The sequence below is a fragment of the Lagopus leucura genome, unplaced genomic scaffold (assembly GCF_019238085.1).
Source record: "Lagopus leucura isolate 7727_CA_CO unplaced genomic scaffold, USGS_WTPT01 Super-Scaffold_100021, whole genome shotgun sequence".
Lineage (NCBI taxonomy): Eukaryota > Metazoa > Chordata > Aves > Galliformes > Phasianidae > Lagopus > Lagopus leucura.
The window spans coordinates 11,893,835-11,921,017 of record NW_024962274.1 but is presented as its reverse complement, the minus strand read 5'-3'; the positions used below and the strand labels follow the sequence as shown (position 1 = coordinate 11,921,017).

Below are 27,183 nucleotides of genomic sequence, written 5' to 3'. Positions count from 1 at the left end.
ACTGGCTGCCATGTGGCCAGGATGCCCTCTTAGAGCCGACACCTCTTGGGCTGGAAGAGTTAATGCCAGCAGCTCACAGACACGCTGGAGAGTTACATCATGTTGCTGTGGAAACTAACTTTCTGAAATCACAGTGATGTATGGTAAAGCTTTGGGTCAGCGGGTAATAAATTCTGTTTAAAAAGTGATTTTTTCCCCATCTGCTGATGTAAACATCATTAAGAGAAATGACGGCTGAGAGATGGATTTCTTTTTATATCAATTTTCAGACAAAGAAAATAATTTTTTTGTAATGAAAAAAAAAAAAAAAAAAAGAAAGAAAAAAAAAGTTGCCAGGGAGCAGAGAGTGCCATAAATAATGAAATAAAGAAAAAACACTGGTGATGGAACAGAAATTTTCCCTGGTGATTGGTTTACAGCTCTCTGTGATTTAATGGAAACTTGCAGCTGCCTGCAGTGCGCATGCAGCCCCACTGCCTCCATGGAGACCCTTCCCTGGCCATGGAAATGCTGGGGATGCAGCGTGGGTGAGTCTTCTCAGCATCCCACCCCCTCTGCTCACTGTCTGGTTGGCCTGCTCTGCTGGCTGGCTTTGCAAGCAGCAGTCTAAACTTTGAGCTTGGAGATCTTCAGGTGATCACTGCAATGCAATTCTGCGCTGTGCATTTCCTTAGCCTGCCTGTTGCCACTGAGGGGCATGTTTCCTACCTGCTGCACTGTCTGGGGCCTGCCATGCTGCTGTTGGGATGATGATGATGATGATGATGATTATTATTATTATCATTATTATTATTAAGTGTTTTCTTGGTTTTGTTTCCACTCTTCAGGAGCCAGGAGTGTCTGGAACAAGGCAGCAAAACTTGCTCGGTTAGACAAAGCAGTGTGACAGTCCCACCTAACAGCAGCTATGCTACTGGGAATGCAGACAAAGGTGTCACCGTGATTAATGGGGTAATTAATAAGCAATTAATGTGCTTTAGAGCATGGCTCTGCCTTTCATCCCAGCCACCCACTAAGCACTGCTCCACTCTCTCTGACGACTGTCAGAGTGCAGAGCAGCTTGGGCTGATGAAGATGATGCTCACAGACCTCAGTGCTTCCAAGAGCACCTCCATGCCACTGCATTGGCACAGCAGGGAGTCTGCTTTGGAGGGAAGGAAAGAAGATTTCTGTTGGTGTGTTTTGGTTTGGTTTTAGAATGCCTTTGATACAAACGCTCTGAAGTTTCCTCCTCTGGTGGCTTCTCTGTTCACATCTCCAAGCTCAGGTGCAGATACCCCAGCTGGCACCCAAACCCATGCTGCCCTCACCTGCAGGTTGCTCTCACCTGCTCCCTGTTGGCTCCTCCTGCTCAACCCACGCCTTTACATCTCCTCTCACAGTCAGCCCAAGTCTCCGTCGTGCCTGGGTGGGTTCTCTCAATTGTATGAAATCCCATCAAGGTGCCAAGTTAGTGGCTAGAGCTGAGCAAGAAGCATATTTTCCATTTCCTGGCAAAATTACTGAATTTAATTTAAATGCTTTTTTTTTTTTTTTTTTTTTTTTGCTCCAAAATGTCCCCGTGAAACCATTAAAAGTTGTTTACATATTTTGAGTCGATTTTGGCATTTGAAAGCAATCGGAATGTAAAAGCAGCTTCTAAGTGAAAAGTTGTTTTTAAATGAAAATCAAAGCATCGCATGCCCTCAAAATAATGAAACACAATGTTTTGATGTTATTGAAACACCTGGGTCACCAGTTCATTTGGAAGCAAGAGAGCATTGGTACTGATGTGTTGTGGTGAAACATTTTTTTGCTAGAAATCGGTGCTCTCCGGATGGGAGATCCCCAGGCAGCTCTGGCAAACCTGGCCTGCTGGTGCAGTGCCATCCTTTCAACTCCCCATCCTCAAAACTTGTGCTCTGTGAGCCGTCCCCAAGGCTGATAATTAATCAGCTAAGCGACTCTACAGAGAAAGAGGGAAGATGGTAGTGCAGAAATAATGTTAGCGAGCAGTGGTGCAGCCAAGGAGAGGAACATGTCTCGCTGAAGCACCCAAGGATATTAGAGAGCATGAATGTTATATTGTAGTGCAATGGAAAAGAAATCAATGTGATAAAACATGTTGACCAGGTCCAGGCTTGCACGCGGCCTTTGAGCCCTCTGATGTGCTCTTATGTTTGTAGGCACTCATCTGAGCACCGCATCCAGGAGCACAGGTTGCACCTCGCCCTGGTGGCCTGACTTTTGCAGGCTTTGTTTGATGTGAGCCCGGCTCAGGAACGGCTGGAAGGAATTCAGGGACAGTGGCAAAAAGGTAAGGCAGCTCCGACACGGCAGAGATGAGAAATTTTGCACTTTGTCATAAGCTAATGGAAACAATAGCAGGAATGAAAGCTGACTGGTTGCTTTTAAAAAGCAGAGAGAATAAAATGATGCATGAAATGGCAAGAAGCATCCTCGACTGAATGACCAGTACATGTGTCATTTGAGCTCGGTGTCTTGGTCATCACAGTCAGTTAGGTTGCCTCCTGTTATGAAGAGCCAGTGCAACTCTGTGTGCTGCTCTGGTGGCTATTTTTTGGCAGATAGAGGTGCTCAGTTGGGAAAATAGGATGGTGAGGCACTGGAACAGGCTGCCCAAGCAGGCTGTGGATGCCCCATCCCTGCAGGCATCCAAGGCCAGGCTGGATGTGGCTCTGGGCAGCCTGGTCTGCTGGTTGGTGACCGTGCACATAGCAGGGGGGTTGAAACTAGATGAGCGTTGTGGTCCTTTTCAACCCAGGCCATTCTGTGATTCTATGAAAATGCTCTTCTCAAGCATTTTGCTCAATTCAGTGTGGTTTGGACACGTCCATCAGCATGGAGGCCCAGGCCCATGGCATCCTAGGGGGCTCTGATACTTTAATGGCCACTTTTATTCAGCCCATGCATTTGCCAGCACAGCTTGCCTACTGTAACCAGTGTGCTCGTGTCATCATTTACTGCTCCTCCAATATTTGTGTCAACTGTGATCTTTTCTGGCAGCAAGCTCCTGTTTTGCCTTCCAGACAGCAGAGAGAAATCTCCCAACACTGCAGAAATCTCAGCACCGGGCTGAGCACAGAGCTCCTGCAGCAGTGGAGGCTCCTCTGCTTGGGAAGAGCCATGATTTCTAGTCAGGTCCCCCAGTTCTTCCACCTCCTTGTTGGTAGCAGTGATGAGAGGGCGAGAGATCTTTCTGCCATTGTTGTGAAAGCCATTGTATGCTGTTGATATATTTAAATCAGGACACCCCATTTCACTCTGTGTCCCCTTGCGGATCCCCACCCAGTGGACTGGGCTGGATGTGGCACACTCAACAGCACCTCTTCAATGCAACTTGACTTTTATTGCTGGTGCCGAGACCATCTACAAACATAGATTTAGCATCAGCCTCCAGGCTTAAGATACAGCTGTTGTATTTTTTTTTCTTTGTTCCTATTCTTTTTTTCCCCCTTCTCTCCTTTGCACTAATGCAATGCTTATTTAGGAACCGCAGCCATCTGTGTCTGCTATGGATAGCACTGTTAAATTTGCTATTGCTTTCTTTCCCCTGGTTTGATGAGACTCTCAGTGCATAGAAAATTTCCCAGAACGGCGGAGACTTTCTTTGATTGCTTTTTTGATTCTCTCCAAAAGAGATTGTTCACAGTGCTCTTTCTGTCCTGGAAAAAAAAAAGGTCAGCAGCGGGAGAGCTGAGGATCCTGCCTTACATTGGGTTAATGAGGTGAATTTATGAAGAGTTGGCCAGACAAGAAGGTTGGTGATATTAGATTAGAGGTGGTGGTTTTATCTGCGAATAAAAAGGGAGGGGAGGAAGAAGGGCTGGGACCGGCGTCCTTCCTGTTCCTCCGAGCAGCTTGTGGCTGATGGTGAGACAGTTCGCATGGGAATTGGGATGGCTGCTGTACTCCAGGGAATTTTCAGTGTTTTTCAAGTGGAAAAATTCTGCCTCGACAGATGGACGGGGCCCTATCCCAAGTTTACAATCTGGCGATCAACGTGCGCAGCGGGAGGCTCAGGCACAGCTCCGTTCCAGCCAGGCAGAGCAATGATGGGTGTGTGGTTTCGCCATCAGGCACTTGGCTATTTTTGTCAGGCGAGGCAGAAAGCTGATTTCTTCCTGTTTTGTCGCTGAGTTACTTGCAAATGGCTCGTGTGCACCATTGTGAGGGGAGGTAAATCTTAAAAATATCTACGGAGAGGAGGAAAAACGTCTCTCATTTAGGTGAAGCGCTGTAAAGAACGCTGCTCTGGACGGAGCCACCTGTCCTACGAGCTATTTGCATTTTAAGACCCTTCTCTTTGATTTTGTTTAGCTTCTTTTTCAGTCAGCTATTCCTTTAAACCCTCCTCCACGCAACCACAGCTCCACTTTGCAGCCCAGGCCCTCTGCTTTGCTAGCAGCCCCCTCATGGAAGGCTAGTAACAAGTTTATCTAAAAATACCTTCTTGTGGGGAATCGTAGTGCCCAGGCATCCATTGCTGGCATCAGGTGCTGCATTTTGGTTTGTAGCAGCTGAAGAGCTGGGACTTTTCTGACCATAAACCCTTTGGATGACTGCGTTTGAGTGCCAGGTTCATTCCTTGACCCCTGTTCATGCTCCTCCTCCAAAGCAGGCTGTCTGTACGCAAGCTGTCTGTGTGAAAGGGCCTCGCCACCCCCCCATGGAGTACAAGGAGTTGTTTGAAATGGTGATAATTAACCCAGTTCAAAACCACAACAGGGACTGTTGCAGTAAGATGGTGGTGTAGGTGGAGAAGTTCCAGATGTCAGGACTATTGGTTTACTTCTATAGGGTTCTCCAAGTCACAGACTCACTGGAAGCTTGTCAGCTGCTCCCCGGCTTCTTCTCATGGCTCTCCATCCTTCAAGAGCACGTGATCCTCTCCTAGGGCTACCAACATGCATCCTCAGAGCTATTCCCTGGGATTCACTGCCAGGATGCCATGGAGCCCAAGGCACGTTCAGCTCCTACACTGGCAATGTGGATGCGTACCTGCGGTGCTGAAGGTGTGTGCAAACATCACTAACGCTCAAGAGGTTTGCAATATGGTTTTGCAGCTGTCAGCGTGATGAATGGATGTTATGTTGTATTTCCTGCTTTATCAAATACTAATTATGTATATGATAATTTTAAGCATCGCGGTTACTTTTGGCTCATTTGTTTTTCAGTTTCCAGAGACATAATATTTCAACACCCCCACTCCCGTTCTTGAAATTCTGCTTTGATTGCTTCTCTTCGGCTTTTGCTTAAGGTTCCCTGCTCTGATGGGTCAGCGTATTGATCCTGCACTTTGATAAGGTCAGAGGAGATCAGCTGTGACATTTCAGAGAGATTTGCTCCTCCCCTAATGGGCTTAGTCATCAAAGAGTTTTTTCAGGGGACAGGGCAAGGGAGAGCTTGGATGTAGACTCTTACATATGTTTATTTAGGCAGACCTGCAAGGCTCTGAACGGTGATATCAGTTGAGAGACCAGAGCATCTGCTGTGCAGGTTAAGACCTCTGCACTTATGTCAACCAGAATAACAGAACTTTACTGAGCCTCCATGTTTATGACCCTTGTTAGAGCAGATGCTGCCCAGGCAGCTGACCGGGTGAGATAGCACCAACAGAGCCCTAAGGGTGGCCTCATGCTGCAGAATAAAAGGTGACCCACTGCCCACATCTGGTACAGCTGCCTCCAGCGTGGTGCTTCCAGGAGCAGCTGATCCCTGGTGATTCAGAGGAAGGTGAGAAAATGAAATAGCTAGCAACGTCTGTCCGGCCAAATGAGCCTGGAGGAGGAAAATAAGTAAGTGAATTCCTTCCTTGTGTCTGCAGGCAACCAGCTGAGTTCTTGGAGAATGAGATTTGACTGTAGCTCCCAGCCTAATGAGGAGCTTCAGGGCTCAGCAGCAGATAATGCAGAATTTCCTGTTCTTGTCATGGCTGGAGGAAGAAGGAAGCAAGCTGGGGCATGCACTGGTTCCCAGGCCAGAGGTGTGCCCTGCGCCATCCAGCCCCACTCCCTCCAACCCTGGGGCTTGGACTTTCTCCCAGGAGCTGGATTAAAGCCTAGCTGTTCAAAAGTTATCTGCTGCTGCTATGCTAATGATGTCAAACGATGAGGGCCCACACCCTTGCAAGGTCTTCCAGTGTTAGGTGTTCCTCCCTGCTGGGAAATGGCACTATATTTTGGGATTTATCTGACCTGAACTTCCAGGCATTGAATCTCACCATGGCTTTGTCAAAAGCTTGGGAAATCCCCTGCAACCTAGGAAATTTCCATGTTTAAGATGCCTAGGCATCTTGTGATCTCCCGAGCATCTCTTCGATAAGCTGAACAAACTGAGCTCAGTTGTTAGGTTTTCCACCTTGCAGCCATTTGTGTGGCCTCCAATTGGATGCTCCCTGGTATCTCCCTTCCCTCTGAGGACACCAATGGCTGTGGGAGAGCAGACGTCAGGTAAAGCTGGCTGCTTGCACATGGTTTGTCCTTCAGCATCATCACCTGCTCAACCAGTTCCCAGTCAGTCAGTACCATTGTGGGGTCATGCAACCACCACTGAGCCCACACCTACAGCAATCTAAGTTAATCTGGTCTGGCAGGCACTCTTTCCCATAGCCCTGCAGCTCTTGTGAAAGGAGATGTGCTGATGTCCCCTGTGTCTGAGTGGCTCATGAGGGTGCTGAAGGAGGGACAGTTTTTTTTCTGCCTAAGACATCCTGCATTTCTTGGAAGTGCTCTGCAAATGCAGAGCTATGCTGTGACCTTGTTAAAGTCCAGAGTGTTGCATTTTTTCACAAGGAGTCAGGTAAATGAGGGTGAAAGAGGGAGTAAAGAGGAGCAAAATGGAGGGTAAAGAGGGAGCAGATGCAAATGGCAAGAGAAAACTCAAATGAATATTCACTTATTCCACAGAAAGCATCTTTAGTCCTCATGGAGCTGAAGCTTTCTGAAGTAATCTCTCCCATTGTCAGAGGCTGTAATTTGCATTCTTTGTTCCCAGAGGCGTCCTCTTGCATTTGGTTGCATCAGAACTTATTTCTTCATGCAGCAGGCATGTAAGTAGGCTGCGTAGTCTGGGGATGACCAGCTTGTGGCTGAGGGCCCACGTACTGTTGAACAAAACTGCCTCAGCATCACATCATCTGCTTCATCCAGGTATGGATCCCTGCTTGGTCACAGATTAAGGGGCCGTCAATTGCAGGTGGATTTTTTGCATTGGCACTTTGTAGGTCAGGGGGGTTTAAACGTATAGGCCATGAGTCCTGGCTGTTGTATCTGCTGATCTCATTGACCCTCCTCTGTAACCTGCTTTGTCCTCATTACATGACCTCGCTTCCTGCTGCCTGTAAAAGTTCCCAGCCAAGAGCATCAGCAAATGGTGGGTAAGGTGCCAAATGGTGTGGGCAGAGAGCAGAGCAGAGCATTGATCTCAACTGTCTGGAGATCCCTGTTGATCCAAGAGCAAAAATTTTTTGTTGGTGGTTTTGGGCTCTGAAGTCAGGCCAACAAGTTTTTGGGATATCCCAGGCAATGGCAGGGCAATTCAATCAGGCTGTCTTATCAGATTTTCTTTCTCTCCTATCTTTCCCCTTTCTTCACTGTCAGGAGAAAAAATCCTGGCTATAAGGGTTGGTTATGTGTTGCTACAGTGGTCAGCTGCAGCTTTTAGCACAGCAAGCAGATAACAAACTATGAGATAGCTTAAAAATCCAGCTGCATGTATGTCCAGTGACACATCTGGCCTCCAGGTCCTTCCCAGCTCACGTCCTGCACGCTCTTGTGCCTTTCCAGCACGGGGCTTAAGCTCAGACTCCCCCAGGAAGGGAAGGACGTGCATCCTGCCTGTCCTGTGCATACAGTGTTCCTCTCCGTGGACTCTTTCCAAGGTGTTGGTCTCCAGAATGCTCCTGGCTGTGCTCTTCTTGGAAGCGATGGTGAGACATCTGTCAGTGTGAGCCCGCAGAGGGAAGCTGAGGTAGGTCACTTCGTAGTCACTTCAGCTAGCTTTTTCTCAAGTGGATCTGAATTATCTCAAGGAAAAAGATAGGGTTGGGTGTCCTGGATGTGATCCCAGTCCTATTTCTGCAACTGTGGCATCTCTCAGTTAGGAGAGGGTAGTGTGAGAGTGGGGTGAGGCAGCAAGTCCCCTGCAAGCTGGGTTGCCATCAGATCATGCAGACGGGTCAGGTTTTGTGCCATGTTCAGTTTAATGCTTTGCAAACACCAGTTCCAGACAAGAAGCAATAGCTCCAATGATGTTTAAACAGGCTTAAAATCTGGAGATGAGATCTGTAGGCCTTGTGCAAGGAGCAGCACGGTGGAGCACTCGGAAGTGGATTTAAGACATGAAGCTGCTTTGTTTTGGTCTGTGTTGAAACAAGATGTTCAGGAAGGTAGTGGAGTCACTGCCCTTGGAGGTGCTCAAGAACCGTGGAGGCCATGGTCAGTGGGTATGGTGGGATGGGCTGGGGTTGGGGATCTTAGAGGTCTTTTCCAACCTTAATGATTCTGTGATTCCATGATAGTGAGGTAAAGCAGTCACAGGGCTCCCGTGATTCAGAATTTGTCTGAGATTTCTCAGTGCCCCCATGCTGAAGGGTAACGCACGTGCTGGGATGGTTGGAGCCTACCTGAGAGTCTCCCTATGTGCCATGGCATGGTGTGGTGTGAGCTGCATTGGCAGAGGAGATGCAGTGGGCAAGCAACAAAGTGCAGGATGGATCCTCAAGTGCCCTGGGACACTGGCTTGCCAAACTTCTTTGTCAGTGGTGCTGTTGACAACTTCCTGCCAAGAAGCATCAGCAGAGCAGGCATGCAGCTGAGATTTCCCTTTTCCCTCTTCCTTTCCTTTCATTCTATTGGTCCTGTTAAACTCTCTTCACTGCACTCACCCTAATGGTGCCTCATTTGGTTTATGTCCTTCAAACTCTTCCCTTTAAACTCTTAGTCATCACTTAGCTAAACTACTATATACAAATATAGCTCTTTTGATCTTCCTACGTAAATCAATACCTCCTGCCCTTTAATCTTCCTAGTGGCTTTCTCTGAACTCCCTCCAATTTACTATCCATCTTTGAAAGTTAGTTGTCTTTTGGGCTTGATTCTCTACAATTCCAAACCTCCTGAAGTCCCAATAGCTGCCCACAGCAGGTGCTTACAGTGGCTTCACTCTGTTCATGCTGAAGAAATGCAAACACTTGCATACAAAGCATCTTGTGCCCCCTTAGGCTGATGTGGCTCCCCATGCCAGAACTAAGTGCTTATGCAGCACAAGCCCATGTTCCCAGTGTAGGTCTCACAGGATGCTAAAAGCCATGGTGCAAGCCATTGGGTGTCATTTGGGATTGAAGGAGAGTTGTAATGGTTGAGTTATCTCTGGAGGTCCCTTCCAACCCCTACAATTCTGTGATTATGGAGAGGAGTTTCTGCTCCACAGTAGTTGATGGCTGTGGAGATGGATCTCATCTTCTCCATAACAGTAGAGCCTGTAGGTGCAAGCAAGCAAACCCAAGATAAAGATTTGTCCCCTCTGAGTAGGTAATGTATGAATCCCTTCCTGCACAGGGCAGCTCACCTTGCCTGGCTGCAGGTGGGACCTCTTGATGGAGCTAGACCATGGGCTCAGCAGGAAACCAGACCTTCTTCTCCCTATCCTTGCCTTGACAGTTACCTCCAGCTTTCTCCTGGGACCATTCCACTTTTGAACTGGGAATGCTGGGAAGGTCATTTCATAGAATCACAGAATCACCAAGATTGGAAAAGAACTCCAAAATCATGCAGTCCAACCGTCCTCGTACCGCCAGTATTTCCCCACTAAACCGTGTCCCTTAGTACAGCAACCAAACATTTCTTGAACACCTCCAGGGATGGTGACTCAACCAACTCCCCTGGCAGCCCATTTAAAACCATTGCAGTAAATGTCTTTTTTTCCCCTTCATCTTTCAAAGAGAAATGTATTATAATAGCAATAACCCCTTCTTTTAGCAATAACCCCTTCTTTTAGCATTTCATTATGGGTCAAATAAAAGCAGATCAGAGCATGAGACAGAGAATCTCACCACTCTGCTTGCCCCCAAAGGATAAACATAGTAGTGCTGCTACGGGCCCTATAGCTTAATTAGTTGCTATTCTCTGCTGTTCTTAAAAAGGATGAAAAAAAACCTTTGCAAAGCCTAGGCAGGCTGTCTGTGTCATATTTCCTGTGTTCTTAGAGGTGTTAATGAATTCATTAATCACTTAATGGCAAGGAGGGTCTTTGGGGACCAGCACTGCAATTTACTGCTCCCAGGAGGCAGACTCTGTCACTGATCTAAAGTTTCAGCTCCGCTAATTTGTGCCAGCAGAGCCACTGAGCTTCTGCCTGCAGCCCGCAAGCATTGTGGCTACTGGGAGCATCACAGCAGCATGCAAAGCATCAGGGTATGCTCACTTGGGAAGCTTATGCAACGAGTAATGGAAAGGAGGAAAGGAGGTGTTCCCCCAGCCTTGCAGTTGTGTTGCCTTAATTCTTTTCGTTGGGATAAGCTTGCTGTTGAAGCCAGTCCTTGCAATTGACTGGGGAGTGCAGCAGGAGCCTTGCTGACTTACAGGAAATGCAAGCTATGGAAGCGTGGCTGTATAATCTGGTCTGGGACTGCAGGCTATGCAATGAAAGGAGTCTGTGAATCTCTTCTAATTGAAGAGTGTCAGGCTGATGTATTTTGACTGAAACTGTCAGTTAAAATGTGAATTTGAATGTTTGCATTTCTGCTCTGCAGAAAATGTTGATTATTTCAGTCTCTCGCCCTTGGTGCAGGAGAGTAGCTTGTGCCAAAGTTCCCTGCAAAATGGCTCCTTTGGCTTCTTTCTAATCACAGGGCAGTCCAAGGAGAGGAGGACATGAGCAGAGCCCTCCTCTCCGCTAATTCCATTCCACCAGCCTGTCATCACTTTGCAATTGCACCTTTTAAAAGATTTTTCTCCCTTGCTTTTCTGTGGCTGAGTTCCCTTTTCTAACTTCTGTCCATCTTTCTCCTCAGTCTGTTGCTTTCCCTGACTGGGAATCAGGGAGGGCAGAGTACATCAGATGTGAGCAGGAGGGAGGGCAGAGTCCATGGATCATGGCTGTCTGTATGCACGTACTTGACTTCCACTGCTGGTACCCCCTCTTGGAGTCATTCCCACACTCTTGTTCTTTGCTCAAAAGTTACTGCAGGGAGGAGAGAGCTGGAAGGCAGGACAGAAGCTGCATGTTGGATCGAGGGAGAGAAGGCAGGAATACAAAACCACTTCATCGTGGAAAACACAAAGGGAAACAATTTCAATAAATGCCAGATGGTCAAAATTAACCAGAGACGTGTAGAGCCCTACATGTCCAACTGTTTGCTTTGGCAGAGATTCTTCAGCTTTTCGAACAAGAGTCTCCCAGGCACCCTTTTCTTCTCCTTGGCTTTCCTCTTCCCCTTTGCTCATCCTTTGGACTCCGCTTCTCATCCCACCCTTCTTCTCCTCTGGGTCTTTTTCCTGCCTCTCCTCTCTCACTGCTGCCCATGAGTCACGTTGCACCTCAAGTGCCTGCTTGCGTTACGGTGAGGGGAGACCACCGCAAAGAAATGTCCTTGTGCAACATCAGACTTGGAGGGCATGCAAGGTGGTGGCTGCAGCTGTCAAGGCCCACTGCCAGCACAGCCCTGTAGAGATGCTGGAGCACTACAACCCTGTGCTTGTTGTTGCTGTGGGTATTAATTTCTTCCTCCCCTCCCCAAGGGCCTTGAGTCAGCTTTGATTTTTTTGTTTCAGCCAGGAATCCAGAAGGAGCTCTTGCAGTTCAGTAAGCAGAGGAGCATGCATGTGTGGCTTACCCTGATGGAGCAGTGGGATGCAGCCTTGTTGGGGCAGTGGGATGCAGCCTTGTTGGGGCAGTGGGACACAGCCTTGTTGGGGCAATGGGACACAGCCTTGTTGGGACGATGGGTTGTGGCCTTGCAGGGGCAGTGGGACATGGCCTTGTTGGGGTCATGGGCCATGGCTTTGCAAGGGCAGTGGGATGCAGTCTTGCTGGGCAGTGGGACATGGCCTTGTTGGTGCAGAAGGATACTGTCTTGTTGGGGCAGAGGGACACAACGTTCTTGAATCCAAGCCAAATGCATGACATGTTCCTCCAAACAATGCAATCAAGAGGGCCCTTGTATGGCACAGACGGAGAGCTCCAGCTAACGACGGGCTCTTTTGTGTGCGCGTGTGCTCTTTGCATTTGAAACATTTATTATTCTAAATTGCCTTCTGCACATTTTACAATAATTACGACTAGTGTTTGCCTTGTTATCTCCACAGTTACTAACAAGAATGCCATCATTATTCCAGTCATTAGCAAAATGGATGTTGTTGTCCAGAGTTGCCGGCTGTGGGCCCGCTTTCAGAAGGAGCCTCATGCTCTCCAACCTTGCCTACTCTATCTTTCTTCCAGGGGAATATTGTTGTTCTCAGTAGGTTTGAACCTGAGGGGGCGGAGGGGAAGCAGAGATTTCATGAAGAAGAATTGCTTTGAGAGAATGCTGGTGGGTGTCAAGATTCACAGCGGTGAGCACTGGGGAGCTCTTAATGGCAGCATCAGTAGGAACGAGAGTAAAGGCAGCCATTTCTCTGTGTTCCTTCTGTGTTTGGTGTATCTTAGGTCTGCTCGTGGTGCTAGGATCCAGTAACTCTTCCTGTAAGAATGTGTTGCTTGGATGTGAAGAGATGCTATCGATCTGACAATGGAGGTTGCAGATGAAGGAGAAAAGGTTGGAATTAAGCCGACAGCACTCAGCTGCTGTAAGGTGAGTCCAGCAATCTGCAATTCCACTGCCTGCTCAAGAGAGCTCCTGGCACCTCTCCCATTAGCAGTTGGAAGCCCCAGCAGATATTACGGACCCGGCGGGTTTCCTTTCATAAACTGAAAACAGGCAATCTGGGTGGGTTGTCTTTCAGTGAGGGTACTGCTGTGGGCTCCCTCCTAAAATCCAGCAACCCTAAAACGTTCAGAAATTCTTCTAGGTTTTGCTTATTTCAGAGGAGGGAAGAGGAAGGAGATTTGTAATCCGGAAGCCTTCCAGTTCTAATGAAAATGGAGAACTTCAGATTTCAAGTCTCATGTATCCTTTTCTTGAAATCTGCCAAAAATATTTACAGGTACTTGGTGACCAAAGGAAGCCTTTTGATTTGGAGTAATATGTTTCATACAAAGTCAGATTATTGTTTGGGTAAAAAAAAAAAAGTATTTAAAAATACTTGGGGGAACCAGAGCTGTTGCTTATGTAGCTCACTATGAGACTCCAGAGGAAAGATCTGATTTGCTTAGAGCGCAAAAGCAATGTGCACAAACACAGAGAAACAAATGGCAAGAAAGGTTGGTTGGTTTGTTTTCCCCCTCCTGCTGATCTCTGGGGCCCCTATGTAAGAACTGTGACATTCTTCCATGGTTCATCCTCATGAGGCTTGGTTCCTCACTGCCAGGATAATCATGGAATCGCACTGGTTGTCCTTAGCTTATATAGCAAGCAAGGGAAAAATGTGAGCATTTTCCCATCTTTTCTAAATACAAATTATTAATTCAAAGAGAGTGGTGTAACTGTTTCCTCATATTAGGTATTTTTAGGTGTGCTCTCACCTAAATGCTAGCTAGCAGGCCTTTTTCGGTTGCACTTGTGAAAGAAAAACAATTTTCAATAGAATTGTATTTGTCGAATGCTGATTAAACTAAATAGTAGAGTTTATGTAGAAAATAAGGTAGAAAATTACATGTGTGACTTACTGATTTAAACTTCTGTGTATCTTAGAAAAATATCACCAGATTAAATGGTGGCTGTGATTAAATATAATTCATAACACAGGTAAGAGGATGACGTTGCTTGTAATGAAAGAAGAACTTTTCACGTTCTACCAAACTTGGGTTACAAGAGAGCAAATAAGATACACGTACAATGCAAGATCCAAATCTGTGACAGAATAAGTTGTAAGTCTGTATATTCTATTACCCCAACGTGTGGTATTTGTAAGATAGTAAGAGCTTCAAATCTTGGGTAAAGTCAGAAGAAAAAAGTGGACTCTGCTTCTGCTCAGCCCCTAAGACAAAATTAGAGCAATTTGGGTTGTTGGATAGCCCAGGTTCAGAAATGTGCCTAATTTTTGGCCCAAATCATAGCACTCTTCTGGTTTGGGACATGTATAGCAATCAGATTCCTCAGTAATTATGGTTCCCATCAAGAGAACCTGTTCTACTCCATTCCTCCTCTCTGCCTTGCAATGTGTGTTACCTGTAGCAGGTTACCAAGCCTGGTAGCATGGTTTCATCAGCATGCTGCTGATATGCAGCCCTACCAGCTATCAGCTGATATGACCCTGACCTCACAGATACTGTGACCTTGTGCCTAGACATCAGGCGTCTTTTGGTGGCTGAAACTCAGATTAAGATGGTGACAATGCTGGGAGCTGGGGAAACTGCTTTACATTTGCAGCCATGAATGAGGACAAACTGGATTAGGGGTAATGGCATAGGAGAGAGGATTGGTTGGAATGATGGCAGTGAACTGGATGTTTGCTGCCTTTAGCCTTTCCAGTTCTGTGCATTTACTTTGCATGTCTTGATCTCCCATCGTGATACAGGGTTTGCAGTGAGTCTGAGTGCTGGTGGAGAGCAGGCATGGAGCTGTACTGAAGATTTACTGTGGAATAATAAGGGAGGGCTTTGGGCCTTTTTATCATCTTATTATGGTCAGCCATTACTGAGGGAAGTGGGCAGAGCTTCAGTGTTCTCCATTGGAATTGCTTGGCAACAGCTGGAGCTTCAGTAGGCTTGGAGCTTCTGCAAATTGTGCTGCGATGCTCAAGTGATTCATTTTGGTCTTCAGAAAGTGCTCACTCATCTTTGAGGCAATAAACCCAACTCCAGAATCTGATAAATCTATTTGCAAACCCTTAAATCTGATAATCTACCTTGGCTGATAATCCCAAGTGCCTGAAAGGAGACAAGACTACCATCTGTCGGCAGCGTTTGTCCATCTGTAGGGTGACCAGTGCTACAGAGCACTACCCTGTTGTCCTGCAGAGCTTCACTCTGGTATGTGTGTGTGGCCTGGGAACATGTGAGCATTTCCTTTGAGAGGCATTGGACTTAGTGACTTCAGCATCCTGTACCAACCCAATGCCTTTCTTCTCCCATGATAGCACTGGTATGGCATCGCAAGGAGCAGAGACCCAGCTCTTTCCATCCACCTCTGTAAGAGCTGTTCCTAAGAAATTTCTCTTAATTAAACAAGATAAAGAGGGCAAGAGAGGCAGAGGGATTGAAAGTAGGACTGAGGAGCTGTTTATGTGGAGTCTCTCCATGGGGGATATTCTTCAGTTTGTCTCAGCATTCCGAGAGTCCTTTAAGTGAGAGGCTGCGGTTTACGGAGTCAACAGATTTAAGCAGGCTACGAATATTAATTATTAATTGCTCTTGGAGAGTGCTATACATTAGATTGGTGAAGTAGTTAACAGCTATGCCTTCTGCTCCCCACAGGCGCGCTCTTGCTGTCAGATTTCTCTCCCCAGCTAAGACCCTGGCGCTAGAATTAGGCCAGAAACTATTTTCCAGTCGAGTGGCTTTTAATGGGCTCTCCAGGATTCTTCTTTGCATCCTGTGAGTGACGAGATATGTGGAGAGGAGAGATGGTGGGATTGATTCGTACCGTAAGAAGTATGAGAGATTTAACTAAGTGGGGATCGGTGCTGCTAGAGCAGCAGGAAGCCCTGTGACAGTTGCATTTTTGCACTCCAGAAGCATCTGTTAATTATCCACAGCACTGGGCAGTGCTCTGGAGGAGCCCACCTGCAGGAGTCCACAGAGAAATGGTATTTCTGCTGAAAGGCAAGACTGGGGTCTTTTGAGTTCTTCTCCATCAGGGACCCTGGGCAGTCTGATCTGGTTTTTGGTGGCCCTGCCCATGGAAGGTGGGTTGAAACTAGGTGGCCCTTAAGGTTCCTTCCAACCCAAGCCATTGTGAGATTCTGTGACCTTGGATGGTGTACTGTGGGTGTACTCTGGGAGCCCTGGTGGGCTCATATGGCTGGGAATTCCTTGACCTCCTCAGCTCTGGCAGAGTGAATGAAGCGTAATGAGCACGATGGTTTGGTGATGGTTGTGTGCCTCATAAAATCCTTAGATTTGGAAGGGACCTCTGGAGGCCATCTAGTCCATCTAGTTTCATCTCCCTGCTGATATTGAGGAGGTGTCGTGGTGTGTCCCTTACTGCTTTTAAAGCCAGTTCTCCCTTCCTTCCTGCATCTCTTTTCCAGCCAGACACTGCAGAGTGGTGGCTTGCATGAAGCCAGAGGCTGAGCTCTGTGGGCTGGAGCCTCACAGGGAGTCCTCCAAGTGAAGGACTGCAAGGGAGATCCACTCACACTAAACTAACTCCCGAGATGAGTCCTGGTGTGGCAGTTTGGGCATGAAGCACCATCCTCATTCTGGAAATCACTCCAGCAGCAATAATAAGGGTAGCGAGAGTGGTTTGGGAGCTCCTTCTGCAAGGAGGAGTACTGTGATCTGTTAGCAGCTGACTTGTTTCTGAACACCTAGCGCATTTTATTCGTGCACTGTATTAAATAGCCTGTAGAATTTAATTCCTCTGGGGAGAAAAAAAAAAACAGAAAACAAAAAACAAAACAACCTCCCCACCCCCAAAGCGCTGTGATTTTGTAATTGGACTGTGACAAAGCTGAATTTTGCCTGATTTGGGGGGGGGGTGTTGTTTTTAATTTCTGCGTCACAACAGGGACATGCCACGATCCTATGTCTAGGCAGACAGTTTGGCATGGAAAGTCACAGCTGGATGCTTCCAGCTCCCCCAAGCAGGGGCTTTTTGAGAGAAAATGCTGACAGATCCGTAGCAATAGCAGGCAGGACTCTTCATAATTTATTTTTAATGCCACGCTGTCTTTAACTGTGCAATTTCCTCCGGGGTGTTTGCTTTGAGATTGCGAGATAATTACATCTCAGAAACCAGGCTAATTACAGTTAACAGCCTGAAAAGCGAAGGCCCCCATTTCCCGCCCCCCTGCCCAAGTTTTTCCACCAGCTTTCCCCTTGCTTGCCCGCCCAGATTGAGGCAGCATGGCCGAGGAAGTGGCTTTGGCAGCCCACTGGGATGCTCGCTTCCCGTCCTCGCCCCAGCGAGGTGATGGCCCCATTGATTTGTGTTGGGTGGAGATGTGGCTGCCCCAGCTGGACCGTGACAGAGGGCTCGATGGTGGGAAGGTCAGCGCTGGTGCGGAGGGAGGAGAAGCTGGCGCTGGTGGGGATGGCCAGGAGGGGTTGGCGGTGTGGTTAGGGGGTCAGTGATCCCAGCTGATAAAGGAGAAGGATGTTTCCTTCTGCCAGGTGGGAAAAAGTCCTGAATTTTCCATGCCTCACCCTACAGCATCCAGTTCCATCACCGTGCATGCATTCAGTTAGCTGGGCTGCATGTCTTCTTCCCCCATCCTTCATACCTGCCTCAGACCCGTTATCACCTGCAATTACTTGTGGGTACACAAGAAAAGAACCACACACCTGATAAGTCTGTGGGCTTGGAGCCATGCTTGTAGCAGAAGCCCGGGGCAGTAGGTGGTGGTGCTGGGTGCATGTGGTGGTCCTGGGATGGAGCTTCTGCTCACCATGCTCAGGATGAACTCACCGTGCTACAGCCAGCAGCTCCCATACACCAGCTGCAATGCTCAGCTCTTTTGGAAATAACTCTGAAAAGCTTGAAAGGCTCAGCCTTGCTCTATCACAATGTGATTGCCAGGCTGCTTGGAGAATGAGAAAGAGCTTCAAAGCATACAAAAAAACCCCCCTTCCTTCAGCAGCCTTGGATGCTGTCTGGCAGAGGATGGGTACGCTTGCTCTTCCTGTTTCTGCACGATCTGGAGGGTTGGCCTCTAATTCTTGCAGTCCTGAAAAATAATTCATTTTCTCTTCTGGGATTCTGGATCAGGGATTAATTTAATGATTTTTCTTTCCCATTGTTTGTTTTTAATGATTAAGGTGATAGTTATAAATTGTTAACAACTTCTGGTAGAAACGTGATCCCTGGGAACTTTTTTACGCTGAATAAAATAACAAGTGAGATTGATTTAGCACAGGCAAGCGAGTTGCTGTGTCTTCATGGATTATCTTAGTTCTGCACGAAGGGCCAGCCTTGGAAAGATACTGAAGCCTAACCAAAATCAGGTGCTTAAGCACCTTCCAAACGAGAGAGGCTTCTGTCAGTAGGGAGTGATAAAACTGCCTGTAAAATCAACCCATGCGTTAGTCCTTGCCTTCTTGGCTGGGTGACTTTTTCAGGCGCATGGTTTTAAGTTGAAGGAGAGAAGATTTAGGTGGGATATCAAGGGGAAGTTCTTTAGCAGGAGAGGGGTGAGGTGCTGGAACTGATTGCCTAGAAAAGCTCTGGATGCCCCATCCCTGGAGGTGTTCAAGGCCAGGTTGGATGGGCAGCCTGGTCTAGTACTAGATACGGAGGTTGGTGGCCCTACCTGCAGCAGAGGGGGCTGGAACTCGATGATCTTTGAGGCCCCTTCCAACCCAAGCCATTCTATGATCCTATGATTATTTCCTCTCCCAGGCTGATGAGCTGATACTGAGTGTTTTTTTAATGGGATGCCTGCCTTTGGTGGAAGCAGCACGTTGCAGTGGACATGATATGGTGCGTGGCTCTAAGCTTGCATGGAGCTGTTGGCGGCATGGCATTGGCTCGCTTTGCTTCCCTGATTTGCTTTGATCTCACTGTTTAATGTTTGTTGATCTACAAAATGACCTTCTGACCGTTATTCCGATGAGTCAGGGCGAGCGGCGGCTTCTGGAGGAGCATCTTCCAAGGATGATCCTCTTCCGATAGAGGTTGTAATTGTTTAATGATTTTCTGTATGGATTTCCATGGGCTGCAACAGGACAGCTGGCACTGGCATGGCAACGGGCTCTTTCTGCTGGTGTTTGCTCCAAGCTGCCTTCTCTCACCCCAGCACCCATTGGAGGGGTGGAATCCAGCCCTCAGGCTCCTGTGTATTATCACAGTCTTTTGATTTGTGTTCGCCTTGATTTTTACTGCTCCAATTCGGACCCAAGTCTCAAACTCGTCACGTTTTTCCAATTAAATCGTTTTGACCTTGTACAAATGGATTGTTGCTCCAAGCACACCTTGTCTCTCTGCCCTCCTTGGTCTGCATGGCTACAGCGGTGCTGTTTTAAAAGCAAAAGCACTGCTTCTGCAGAACCCCCAGGCCATCAAGTCCTTCTCCCTATTCCTTCTGCTATTGCAGACAGTGAAGCTTCTCACCCCTTCCCTAAGCTGAAAAACCCTTTCTTATTGCATTAGCTTTCCCTCTAATTGTTTGGACAGTAAAACACCTCATTCTAGCTTCTCACCTGAATTTATTCAATGTCGGTTTGTGACCTTTTGCTGATGTTGTCCTTCCACCTTAAACAGCACTTTCTCTTCCTTCATGTTAAACCCCCTGATATATGGAGAGAGAACAATTTTATCACCTCTCCACTTTCATTTTCTTAGACTAACAATTCGGGCTCTCCCAGCAGCTGACTCTTGTAAAAAGGCCACCTTTGCTCTGCTGCTCCAGATAGCCTTCCTCTGAGCCAGTTCCAGTCCGATCTCACCATCTGTGACCCCAATTTGGGGTGACAGGAATTGCATGGTGGCTCACAAAGGGTCTCTCCAGACTGTGTGCGGTGACCCCTGCCCCCCCGTCCCACGAAGCAGATGCTGATGAAGCCCCAGTGTTTACACAGGGCTTCTGCAGAGTGCAAGACCGCTCTGCTTGAGGGATGGGATTTTAAACGGTTTGATCCTTTTCTCAATGAAGTTGCAGTTGAAATTCCCATCGATTGCTAAGGTGTGTGTCTGAGACTTAATAAGTTGTGTTGCTTGGTGCCAGAAGTGGTGAATTCCTCTGACATGACAAATCACGTGCCGGAGGCATTGATGTGTCTGACGGAGAGCTGGTGGGAGCAGAAGCTCCAGGATCATACAGTTCATAGCAGGTGATGGAACGGTGGGGCCAGAGATGGCTCCTCTCCTCCTGCCCCCTCTTTACTTTGCTCAAGGGGGAAAGATCATGTACATATATAGAAAGAAGATGCAGAGTTAAACCTTTGGCACCCTGATGCAGGGAGGGAGGATTTCCATGGATGGGAGCAGAACATATCATAGAATGGCTTGGGTTGGAAGGGACCACAAGGATCATGGATCTCCAACCCCCTGCCACAGTCAGGGCTGCCAACCTCCATATCTAACACTAGACCAGGCTGCCCAGGGCCCCGTGCAATCTGGCCTTGAACACCTCCAGGGATAGGATAGAGGATAGAGCAAGAGCTTTCGGTGGGGCAAGGATGTGAAGGCTGAGCAGGAGGAGGGGTTTGATGACAACCAATGCTGAGGGCTGTCTGAGTCCATCTAAATGGGTGGGAGTGTGGGCAGTAGGCGGTCAGGAAGGCACAGGGGGATCCTCCTTTCTGACCATTGCATGCAATGATGGGAAGCGCAGCTGAGTGCTGAGGCTGGCTGGAGATCGACCACAGATCCTGTCTGTTGGAAACAGAATCCTGCTGTTTCCTGATCTAAGCTCCGTAACACAGAGCAGATGGGAAGGTCCAGCTGCGATCAGGAAATCTGCTGTGTGCGAGGTGGAGGCAAAAAGAAGTGCACCCGAGTTAAACAGAAGTGACACAACACACATCTGCAGGCACGGCCCTGGGGCTGCATGGCCCCAGCAGTGCTCACCACGTCCCCCCTGCTCCTGAGCTGCACTGCTGCAAGCTGCGAAACAAAGCAAGGGGAAAATCAGGCGCAAGCTGTGCAATTTGCTGATGATCTGTGTACCTGCTAGCTTGTAACAGATGTTTTCCTTTGCGTGACCGTTTGCGAGCTGCTTCCTTGTCACAGTGTGTAGGAGCTGTAATGCTGCCGTGAGTGATACCTTACACCTGCACAAAGCAATATTCCTGCCTATAAACAAGGTTTGCAATTCTGGAACGCTCCCGTCGCGCAGTTTTATATCCAGTGCAAGCAACAACAAAACAAAGCTGCATAATATTTTCAACACATGCACTAGAATTAAAAAAAACAACACTAGAAGAGGGGATCTGCAGTGCCCACACAGCTCTGACCTCTCTGAGCGATGCCACAAGCAGCCATTGCAATGGGAGAGGCAGCAGAAGGCAGATCCATCACATGGTAGATATGCTTATCATCTCCAATAACGGGAGGCTGCCTGCCATATCAATAGCATTGTCAACAGGCATGTTGGTATTTAGCTGTCGTTACTCTGGCTATTCTTGTTATCCGCACACATGCCTGCTTCCCCTCCAAAATGTCACAAATTCTTGGCCACGGCAGCTTCCCGTGGAAGTTAGCTCTGTATTTAATTATGCATTGTGCAAACGCAGTGCTTCCTTCTGCCAGGCCGTGCCAGGTGGTGTCAGCAGCACAGAAAAGCTGGGTCAATTATTATAGGGCTGCTTCTAGGAGCAAAACATCAGCACGGTGCAACTAACTCACACAGGAGCAGGCTCTGCCAGGCTTTTCAGACAGGGCTGTAACAGATAAAAGGGCTGCAATTCCTTATCTCCTGGGCAAGCTGGCAGGTGAATGGGAATCTGGTGCCTTCCTTTGACTTGTTGCAAATAGAAAGGGGTCTCTGGCTCAGAAAGGCTGATGGTTTTTCACTGGCTTCCTTGGGAGCTGTACCAGTGGCTTGGGATTTGGGATACATCGTAGAATCACAGAATGGCCTGGGTTGAAAAGGACCGCAGTGATCATTTAGTTTCAACCCACCTGCTATGTGCAGGGTCCTCAACCACCAGACCAGGCTGCCCAGAGCCACATCTAGCCTGGCCTTGAATGCATGCATGGACGGGGCATCCGTGACCAAATGTGAAATGAGACGGGTTTTGCATTAAGGAGACAAAATTTGCAGAGTGCTTTCGCCCTAGGATGTGGTAATCTCCTAGATAACCAAAGTCAACTGGGGCTTAAGTGCATACCTATGTGATGGGAGAAGGATGCTCTGCTGGGGAAACCAGAACTCACCCTGCCAAACATGCTCCCAGAAATGCCTTTCTTGCCCATTCTTGAAGTTTTTTTCCCGTGCTCGTTTTGTGCCGAGTTCCCATGTGGAATCACCTGCAGAGATCTGTGCAAACTCGAATTCCCCATGGGAGTGCTGGAGCTTGCTGCATTCTGTCGGGAACGGCTGCTTGCCATCTGCTGTGGAGATGGGCAGCAGAGAGCACGTGGCCATGACGGGTTTGAGTGAGGAACCTTAAAAAGCAGCAGCCTCCAATAGAGCTCTGCTCAGAGCAGCAAGATCAGGCCTTTTGCAGTAGCTAAGATGAGACCAGAATTTAAATTTCTCTGCTACATATAACAGAGAAATAACCCCTCTTTGCTTGCAGAGGCTTGGTGGGAAGTGAGAAATGTCACTATGATTCTGTGTATACAGCCATCTCAGCTATTTGGAGCATATTCTCAAGCCCAAACTTTGGGGATTTCATGATCCTTATGATCTGAACACACTGGGCATGGCCAAAGGTTTGTTGTGCTGCTAGTCAGCGTGAGCTTGACTTGGTGGGGATGCTTGGAAACTGCTTGGGTGAAATGGGAAGCGTGGCTAGAAGCAGTTGGGCACACTCTGCTCCTGTCCTCCAACTCAGTGCCTTCTCTGAATCAGTCTGCTGTGACCAACAGAAGGTGCTGCCTGCTGAGAACAGAGATGGGTTAAGGGTTGAGCTGGGGTGTGGAGCAGTGCTGGCTGGTGGCAGGAGCTAGAGTTGTGGGGACTCTTTGTTTATGCATCCATGCTTTGGAAATAAGACTTGCAAGGCATGGAGAGGGACTGGGAAAGCAAGGAGTATCCCATGTCTTGGATGAAAGCAAACACGTTTTTTTGCTGGAGCTTTGAGGAGCTGCGGTGGCACAGAAGCCAAGATGCACCCTCTGAGACACAGCTTTAAGTAAGGGGATTATCTTGTTCAGATCTCACGGGTATCTTACCTGAAGGGGCCCAAAGTCACAAGCTGACTGGGCAATACGGGGCAAAGATAGAAAAGTGGGGCAGCAATGGCACAGGTTGAGGCAGTGCTGAGGGGCTCAGCCATGGGAACACACCTTGGCTTTGCACGCAAGGGGAGTTCTTCATTCCTTTCCTCTCGCGTTGTCAAATGCATGCCCAGCCAACTGACAAATCCATCTCTTCAGAGATCAATTACAGTGTCTGGCTGCAAAGCCTGGAAATCCAATTAACTCCCAGATATATTTTTTTTTCTGTTAAAAAAATAAAAATAAATAAATAAAGCAAAAGAGGGGAGAGAGAAAGACAAAGGGAGAAAAATACATTCAAGTGGGGGCATAAATCACCTCGGAAACATTCCAAACATTAAAATAAACAAGGACGGGTTTCAACTTCATTTGTCTTTGTGTGAAACTCTGTCACTGATTTATTTTTGCTGCTCTCAGCCTCATTTTTGTCTTTGCTCCCTTTCAGAGTTGTCTTGCTGCCTCTGGAGCGGAGCTCTGGGGCTCTGTGCCTCCTGTGGCTGTGCCTTATCCACACCGTGGTCCCCTCACATCAGGTTTTAGGGTGTTAAATTATTTCTGTCTGGTAGGGCAATTGGATGGTTAGAATGAATGGTTAGAATGGATGGTTAAAATGAATGGCTCAAAGGGATGCTCAGCACTGTCTGGATGGGGCTGGTGGTTTGAATGAGGAGCTTGACCCACCTGGCAAGGAGGATATAGCCCTGCTTCTCACTCACTGATTCCTGACTTTTCACAGTCACCCAGAGAGGTTCAAAGTGAACCTCTGCATCTCACCATTGTATCATTGATCTTTTAGGGAACTGACTTCATTTGACTGGCTCTGTCATCCTCAGGAGGAAACTTTCCTCTACGAAATGGTGAAATAGTGCCTACGTGGAAACATTCTGACTGTGCATGGGCCTGGAGGTAAGCAGGGCCCAGGTAAGGACTGATGGATTTGTGACATTTCTGACTTCTGGAACTGGCCAACGAAGAGCCAAGCAAGTGTTCAGTGATCTGACTTCTCATCGAAGCTAGTGAGTGGCAATGGTAGCGAAGGAGCAATGTCGTGCACACATGAGGTTGGTTAATCTCCCTTTGGACTTGATGGGGCTGCTCTCACCAGTCCTGATAGTTTGGCTTCAAAGGCTTTCTCGAGTATTTGGGAGTGGCTGCAGCATTGCTTCTGGTGTCATGTGCATGGCTCATCAGGTGTGGAGATGAGGGTGGTGCATAAGCTAGCCTTCCTGCTGGAGGTCACACATTAATGAGGAGCACAGGCACTGTCAGTCCAGTGTTTTCACTTTGATCTTGATCACCGTCAGCTAGTGGTGTCAGTAGGAGTAGTTAGAGAGAGAATAAACACTTTCTTACCTAAATAAGAGGCTCTTCTATCTTTCAAGTGCCCGTTATTTGGCTAATTTATCCCAAGTGAGGGTCATTTGTTAACCACCTCTTGAAGAGTTTCTGATAGAGCTGAAGAGAGGGCTGCAGTTCCTCTTCACTGCCAGCCACAGAGGCTGGGCTAGGAGTGCACCTATCCACAGGGGTTGGTACCAGACACGGGTACCCATCATCTCTACAGTAGATGCCAATACAGATCAGCATCCTTGGGATGCTGTTGCCCATCTGGAGTGGCAACAAACTGTGAGGAATACCCTTGGACAGCCCAAACAGAATGAGGTCCTCGTGCTTTGGCAACTGAATACCACCCATCTGTTTCTAAGGAGGCCTTTTGAATTCAGAGTGCTGTGTGGAAGGGAGAGAGTTGAAAATGGGGCAAAGAGTGAGCTAGTGAGACTCAGGAGCTGGGCAATGAGAGCTGATTCAGGAGATGGTCAGGCCTGGATTCTGGGGCTGGAGAATCTGTCTCACTGAGGCAACAGAGACGTGATCCTGCAGCATCTACGCTGCTGTCTGCAGTTCCTGTCCCCCACCTTCAAGAAGCTTTATTTTTCGTTCCAGATGAGAAAGAATAATCCTTGGGGGTGGCTGTGAAGAGGAATTGTCACCCTTCCTCCAGCTCTATCTTCAAGAGGCAGTTAACAAATAACCTTCCTTTGGGATAAATTAGCTCTGAATCCCAATTCAATAGCTGCTCATTTTAAGATGTCCTTGTTACCTTGTGTGAGTGGCTGATCTTCCTTTGAATCCTGCTGTGTTTTCAGACCCCGTGATTGCTACGAGCAATCATGAGCTCCACGTTAACAGCTCATGCACTGATTGCGCTGCGCAGTCCCAACACAACCCTTTGTGAAAAAGTTTCTGGAAGTTGAGCCTCTGCTTTCCGCCATCAGAAAGAGACACGGTTCTCATTCCATCCCAAATTCAGGCAACTGACTTCAAACGGAAACCGGGTTTGCAAGGCCTGGTGAACGGACAAGATCCGTGCTTCGGAGTCCAGCTTTAGAAAGAACATATTTCAGACATCGTCAAGGAAACCTGGTGAAGGCACTGAGTTGGCCAACTGTGCCTGCGGGCAGCCTGGAGCAAAGGCTCTGAGATGTGCAAATCGTAACGCAAATGGGTTTATTTTTTTCTCCAGCCCGGCGTTGTTGCAAAGGAGGAGAGTGGCATAGGATGGCTCCAAAGAAAAGAGAAAGAAAACCTCCTGCCATGTCAGCTTGCCCAGACCTTTCTGTGAGACAGCCTTCCCCAGCTACGTTAAGGGCTGCTTCTTGTGGACTGGAAGTATTGCCAGAGAGTGAGTGATCCTTATTAATGTGCATCTCCAAAAACAACAGGCAGTCTTGCACAGATCCTCTAACACATATCTTTGGATTTGGAGACGTTTGAGAGCTATTTATTCCCTCTCACACCAATATCAGCCATACTGCAAGATGTCTTGAGCTGATTAAAAATCTCTTTAATCAAATACTGGCAGGGGAAGTGTTCAAAACATTAGAAGAATGTCTTTGACAAGCTGCCTCTGCACTGTGAGTGACTTCATCCAGAGGTTGGCCCGGCAGGCTGGCATGTGATGCACAGCCTCCACTCACCTTGCTTTCCAAAGCTGCCAACAAAGTGCAGTGATGATTCTGAGAGCCAGTAGGACACTGTAGCCTGTGTTTGGTTCTTTTCTGTGAGATAGTGCCCCCCAAAAAACCTTTGTTCCAGGCAAAATCCATCACTCCGTTCATCAATCCCTACCTACGCTTCAAATTCCTATATCCCAAATCCATGGGAACGATTTTGAACATGAATGTAGGTTGGAAATCATTGCTGTGCAGATTGTCTAGAGGCTTTTTTTTCCCCTGTTCTATGGCTGAAGTGGACTTCAAAAGGATAAATAAAATCCATTCTGGAAGACCCCCCCCCCCTGCGAGGAGCATACTTCTTTGGAGAGAGGGTAAAAAGAAGCCTCCTGATATTTTATTCAACCAGAATGAAGTGTTTTGATTTTGGGGAATTCAGCTAATTTTCTTACTCCTCAAAATAGGTCAGCTTTGAAATAGAAAATGTCACGCTGAAACAAAAAAACGGAATAGATTTGTTTAGTAAATGTGAGATTATATGTACATACTTTCAGAATTTTAACAAGCTTATGAATGGAAAGAAAGCATCCAGGTTATTTCTTATTCAATTAGACTTGGATTTGGGACCAGTTTTCACTCTCCATAAACTGCTTTTCTATTTCATTTAGAAAATCCCCTTCCTCCACAAAAGCCCCTTCCCCTAGCCGTTACTGGAAATAAATAGCTATAATATAGCTGGAATTAATACAGCTACACTGAATCAACTATGTGCTGAATTGTTTTTCCTCAGTGCTCTCTGAGCACCCAGACCTGCTCAATAGGAAGCATTGGCAGTTGGGGCTACATATAGAAAACCAGGGTGGAGGAAATCTTGTGCCAGCAGCCCTCTTGTGTGGGTCTTTTCCAAGCTTTGACTCTATTCCCTCATTCCTTTGCAGATGTCCTAAGCCACATTTTACTTCCATTATGACAAAAATCGTGCAAGATACTTGTCTTCTTTTATTTATATACATATATTCTGTAGCATTTCTGTGTTCCTACACCTTCTCTCCTTTTGGCATCGCTTATGGATGTGTAAGTAGTGGGTTAGTTTCTATTCTCACTCTGGGGGGTTGGGTTCCAAACTGTTTATTGAGTAATAAA

At 47.5% G+C, this 27,183-nt stretch overlaps 1 long non-coding RNA gene across 7 annotated transcripts in view; it reads left to right on the top strand.

Annotated features, from left to right (window-relative positions):
• The window catches only part of LOC122183845, an 89,544-nt gene extending 62,572 nt beyond the window's left edge, over positions 1-26,972 (top strand). For 2 of the 7 annotated variants that reach the window (XR_006180389.1, XR_006180387.1), the window contains 5 exons: positions 828-951; positions 2,166-2,296; positions 12,649-12,793; positions 23,883-23,992; positions 25,031-26,972. This is a non-coding gene — a long non-coding RNA (uncharacterized LOC122183845). Of the gene's footprint in view, positions 1-419; positions 528-827; positions 952-2,165; positions 2,297-12,648; positions 12,794-23,882; positions 24,148-25,030 lie in introns of all 7 variants that reach the window. The other 5 variants (XR_006180392.1, XR_006180391.1, XR_006180386.1 and 2 more) reach the window with 5 other exon arrangements.
• The last annotated feature ends 211 nt before the right edge of the window (positions 26,973-27,183 follow it).